Source organism: Mesoplodon densirostris, chromosome 6 (genome assembly GCF_025265405.1).
Source record: "Mesoplodon densirostris isolate mMesDen1 chromosome 6, mMesDen1 primary haplotype, whole genome shotgun sequence".
NCBI classification, from domain to species: Eukaryota; Metazoa; Chordata; class Mammalia; order Artiodactyla; family Ziphiidae; genus Mesoplodon; species Mesoplodon densirostris.
This window is the reverse complement of record NC_082666.1, coordinates 126,429,800-126,435,779: the sequence shown is the minus strand read 5'-3', so window position 1 is coordinate 126,435,779 and position 5,980 is coordinate 126,429,800.

The window sequence follows — 5,980 nt, the reverse complement described above, 5'->3', positions numbered from 1 at the left end:
TAGAACAGCCCCTTCCCTCCTCCGGGCCTATGTCCTCACCTGCAGCATTCTGAGAGTTCCTTCCAGCTCTGAGGCTGGACTGAGCCACTTCCCCAAACTACCCATCTGAGAGCCAGGGCCACGTACCGGTCATTCTGCAAAACCTCTTGAGCGGTCCTGGACTAGGGCCTGCGAGCAGCCGGCCTCAGCCGTTTTTGACCTTGGCTAAGACATACACCTCTCCACAGCTTGGAGTTCTGTTCCCGTCCCCCCAATCCCTCAAAGTAGACAGTAGGAATCCACCAGACCACCCCGCACATTTCACAAAGCACAGCCTGGTTTCCTTAGGCCTGCAGAACGACCCAGTGAAGAAGCAACGTAAGGTCTGCTGTACCCATTTGATGGATGAGGAAACTGATACGGACAGACGAACAGGATTGAGCAATCCTCTGGTAAAAGGCCTCTCGTGGAGAGAAGCTCAGGGTGCGATGGCCGGGAGCAGGGCTCTGAGAGCCCGAGGGGACGGATGGCTATTAAGCCAGGACAGCCCCGGGCCGTGGATAAAGCCTCTTTCCCTAGCATATCTTGGGGTTTGGTGCAAACCATGAACAGTGTGAGCAGCTCTCACCTGGGCATCACGTTTTACAAGAAAGACTCAAATTCCCTAGGCTTAGAGAGACGTCCCAAGTTGACTCTGCAGGAGGGACTGGAAGCCGGGCCCCAGCAGCCAAAAAGGGGGTGGGGCTCCACAGCCAGCAGACATGTGCTGGCCTCCCCCAGCCCTGGCAGATTCTTCTGCAAGACCAGCATCCTCCTTGCGGCTGTTGGGACTTCCCAGTATGGACCATCTCAGCCTCCCTGTGTGCTGAGGGAGGGCTCCATCTAGCGCAGGGTCCCCAGGGGCACGTCGGCAGACCCCTCTGTCACGCCTTCCTTTGTACCCCCAGTTTGCCCACCTGCCACACCCTACTTACCAACTGTGTGGTCTGGGTAGGTTATTAATGTCTCTGAGCCTCAGTTTACCATGTACCAAAATGGACCTAATGCCCACCTGTCTAAGTGGCTATGAGTATTAAACGGTGCGATAACTGTGGACGTGCCATCGTGAGTATTTAATGAATGGGTTATTCTTGGGACAGGTGGGGAATGATTTGTCTGAGGGGGTACAGAGGCTCCTGAGTTCAGACAGAGGAGAGAAAGCACGTTTCCACGGGAAGGGAGTAAACTGGGGAAGGTTACAAAAAAGAGAACCCATTCGGTCAGTACTTTGACAAAAGAGTGGGGCTTTGACGGGAGCAGTTGGGAGGCTGGCTGGGGAGATTCTAGGGGAGGGGAGAGAAGGTGGAAAGCCCAGAGGTTTAGGAAGCAGGGAGGGTCCAGCTTGACCAGACCCAGGCACGTGGGGAGGGTGGGCATTTTGACCTGGTCTGTCCGTCACCCTGGCTAAACCCCAGTGCCGAGGCGTCAGCTCTGATGATGGAATGCACTTTGCCAACCAGCTGTCCTGAGAGACCCTGGCTCCCCTCAACCCCCCGTCACCGTGACAGACCCCTGGCCCCCGTCAGGCCTTGATGGATGGCTCCCACGTCGATTTCATACATCTCTATCTTCTCCAGGAGTTGTGACACAAGTAATTGGTGTCACCTTTGTTGACTGCATGCCAAGTGCTGACAAAACAGTCCCTAACAGGGAGCTCCGGGGTCCTGTGCTCGATGCTGTGGATGAAGGAACCGCCAGGGACTGACCGAGCTGACCCATGGAGAGGCAGCCGGCCCCGCTGGACCAGCGGGGGCCAGTGCAAAGGTATCCCGGCCTCAACCTGGAGAACGTGCCAGACTCCTGCTAAACTGGGGGCAGCGCTGTGTTTGGGATCCATGACTCGTCCCCAAGGCTGTGCTGGGGCTGACCCACACCTCTCTGATCACTGCCATCCATGCTGTTCCTAGGCTGGGTGGTTGGCAGGGGTAACCCTCGAGGAGGGGCCCCGTCTCCTGCCAGCAAGGATGCTTCCTTTCCTCAGAGCAGATGATGTGTCTAAGGTGACATGAGTTTCACCGACAAGTGTAGATGTTGGCGAGGGGAAGTGTTGGGGAGGTGGGCTAGGGTGGGTAAGAGCCCCGTCACCTGCTCTTGACCAGGCAGACCTTGCATCAAGCCAGGCCCAATCTGACCTGGGGCCTTGGCCTTTCTAGCCTCCAGGGTGGAGAGGGGGGAGGGGTCTCCCGAACATCTCATCATTCGCAAGAGGACGGCAGCCTCGCCCAGGCCCATGGCTTAGCAGAGAGGCCTGCGGTGAAGCAGGAACTCACACAGGGGCCCTCCCGGGTGTGGCCCCAGGAGAAACACCTTCTCCGAGCTACCCCATCCGTAGCCAGAGTTCAACAGAGACAAACCGGCTAGCGGAAGGCTACCTGGGGGCCGTGCCCTATGTCACTTCTCTCCATCTTCTAGCCTCTGCCCCTTAGAATTTTGCCTTAAAATTCAGCTGAAACAGCTGATAGCAGGGTGCACGGACCCTGTCTCAGTGGCCTCCTTGTAGGGCCTTTCATGACTGGCCCCTGCCTGACCCTGGGAGAAGCTCTGAGAAGCAGGGTCCTGGAGCCCCGGAAAGTTCCAGCGTCCTGCTCTGAGTTCTTTCCAGGAGGATTTCGGACGAGGCTTGGTCTTTGGTTTTAGTATCAGAAATAACATGTTGGTGTTTTTGTTTGTTGTGTTTTTGCCCCTCCCAAACAACCTGTGACCGACGGTGTTTCTCCCTCCTGGTGGTGGCTGCACCCCTCACCCGCGAGGGACGTCACCCTCTCTCCTGGTGCTACTTAATCTGTCTTCCCTTGTTTTCTTTTCCCCTCAACTTTCTTCTTTATTTTGTTTTATCCTGTTACATTGTCTGCATCTTGTAGGTTGCTGTAAGTCCTTTTCAGTGTAAGGCTGGACTAAGCAATGAATAAAAAGATGCAGACTCTGGGCTTCCCTGGTGGCGCAGTGGTTGAGAGTCCGCCTGCCGATGCAGGGAACACGGGTTCGTGCCTCGGTCCAGGAAGATCCCACATGCCGCGGAGCAGCTGGGCCCGTGAGCCATGGCCGCTGAGCCTGCGCGTCCGGAGCCTGTGCTCCGCAACGGGAGAGGCCACAACAGTGAGAGGCCCGCCTACCGCAAAAAAAAAAAAAAAAAAAAAAAGACGCAGACTCGATCTGGATTTAGGAAGGAGACAAATATCCTCAAGGCACATCATTTATCCCCTGAGCCGTTCCTCCTGGGGTCTCCAGTTCTGGCCTGGGGAGATTGGATCATACAGTCTACGCACTTTGCTCCATACCTACCACGTGCCATGAGCCATGAACGAAGCGACGATGCCACCTGGGCTGTCTCAGCAGCCACTCCTGGCTAAGAGCAGAGGCAGTTCCCCTCGGGGTGACTTGGTCAGCATCTGCAGGCACTCAGCCACCCAGACTACTTGGCCTCACGTTTGGCCAAGCCGCAAGGTCTCTGTCTATCCGCTGCCCCGACGGCTTGTCTACCTGCGGGATTGGCAGGCCCGCTGGGGTGTCCTGCATGTGCGCCCAGATGCTCTGCATGCCTGGGGGTGTTGAAGAGCCCTCCTGCTGGGCACGGGACAGGCCAGAGAGCAGACGAGTGAGGCAGAGGTCACGGGCCTCCGGGGGTCAGAGCTGCGGTCATCCCAGGAGCCTCTCACTCCTTGCTCCAGCTGTGTGATGCTTGTTCTGTTGCCCGGGGAAGGCTGGAAGGTCCCTTCCTGGGGTCATGATTCCCTGTCTGCCCCTGCCCTACCCACAGAGAAAGAGGGGTCTCTCGGGGGGTGCGGGGGTTGGAGCAATGCCGAGGCTGCCCTCACAGCTCCTTCCCAGGGCCCTGGGCTCCCCCCTCACAGCCCCACCGTGCGGGCGTCTCCAGCCCGGCCCCTGGGACCTGCAGATCCTTCCTCCATCCCGCCTGGCTGGGGAGAGTCCCTCGGCGGCTCATTGTCCCGGTCCTGCCACTCTTCCTCTGTTCCATTGTTCCCGTTATCAGCATCCTCCACGCTGCAGCGGCTGCACAGGAAGGCGTGGCTGCCACTGAGGCCGAGGCTGGCCCAGGTGTCCTGCTGGCGGGGCTGCCTGCACAGTCGGGTCCTTCAGGCTCGTCCCAGAGCCCGTGGCGGGTTACATGGCACACGGCCATGCGCTTCTGGGGGGATCTTGGTTCTCGGTGCTTGGGAGGAAGGGGCCGGAGACTCTGAGCGCCCCCTTTACCAGCTGTGGTATCTGCAGGTACAGGCAGCCTCTCCAAGTCTCTCCTTCAAGGCCAATGTCCTGCACAGTCAGAATCTCCGCATCTCTGTTTCCTTCTCTGTAGGTGCAGGCCTGCCTGTTTTCCTTCTTCTTCTTCTTCTTTTTTTTTTTTTTGATGTGGACCATTTTTTAAAGTATTGACTTCGTTACAATATTGCTTCTGTGTTACATTTTGGTTTTTTGGTCCCGAAGCTTGTGGGATCTTAGTTCCCTGACCAGGGAATCGAACCGGCACCCCCTGCCTTGGAAAGCGCAGTCTCAACCACTGGACCGCCAGGGAAGTCCCCTGCCTGTTTTCTTGACAGGACCAAATAAGGCTGAGGAAATGAAAGTGTGTGAAGTGAGTGGTTTAGATTAGAGCAGGCCTAATAAAGCAGATCCTATCCAGAGTTTTTCGGGACGAAGGGGCTGGGGGAAGGGAGAGGGAAACTTGCTTTTGGTCCGCCCTAGGCTAGAATATTCTAGGCGTCTCAGGAGAGCTGGCGTGGTACAGATTTAGCAAATAAAAAGAACGGACACCCAACTCAATTTGAAATTCAGATAAAGAATTATTCGTAAAATATCAGTATGTCCACTGCAATATTTGGGACAGACTTATACTAAAAGATTATTCTTTATTTGTCTGAAATTCAAATTGAATTGACTGTCCGTCCTGTATTTTATCTGGCACCTCTACATAAGACCCATTGTGGGGTGCAGAATGCTGTAGGGAGGTCGTTGGGATGCTCAGACAGGATTGGGAATGGGGGGGGTGCTTTGGATCTTTCTCACTCCCTAGAATTTCTCTGGAGCATCTTTTCCAGAATCTTCTAGGAGACGGGCAGGCTGGAGGTGGCTCCCCAGGGCACAGGGATGCCCCAAGTCTGAGGCCCCCAGAACAGCCTGAGTCAGACATTCGGGCCCAGAGCTCTTTGCAGCCTCCTGTGGTGGAGCCCCCTCCTCAGGGCTGTGGGTGCAGATGGGGAGGTCGGCAGAGCCGACCTGGTAATCCCGGCGGATCAAGGAAAGAACCTGGGCAGGGCAGCCAACTCCGTTCCCACCAGCTGGGACGCCTCGCCCTCTGCTGGCAGATGCTGATATGACAGGCATCTCTTTCAGGGACGCTCCTCGCAAGAATTACCAGAGAAGCCGCATCCTCAGTTTATCTTCCACTCTTCTGTACCTGCTCTGGGAGAATCGGAATTGTGGCTTTTCTGGGAAGAAAGATTCACCGTTATGAATCTATGTTGTTGATACAACCCCATTTCTTTTATGCTAGGCAAGCAGGATCTTGGAGAAAACGAGATATAACGTTCACTAATTTTGCCTTCCAGAAGGAGTGGACTTGGAAACTTCTAGAAACAAAAAGAGGTAATGTCTCTCAGTCTGTGAGGTAATGACTCTCAGAGTCATTAATATCGGTGGGAGCATCGGAACGGGATGACCATCATCTTGCTCACTCTAGTAGGAACGCAGCTCTAAAGTCTCTGGCTTGGGTAGTTCACACTTTGCTGTTCCCTTCTGTTAACATGGATAATTATTTGCTTCCTGTGATCCCGTTTTCGCTCAAGACACCTCCAAGTGACCAGAGATCTCAGGACAGAATTCTCTACAAGATACTCCATGAGCCAGGAACACAATTCCTACAGATAACAGCCAAAGGGAATCATGAGAGGCGTCTATCAACTCCAGCCAATGAAGAGTTTAACTTTATGTACTGAATACAGGAAAT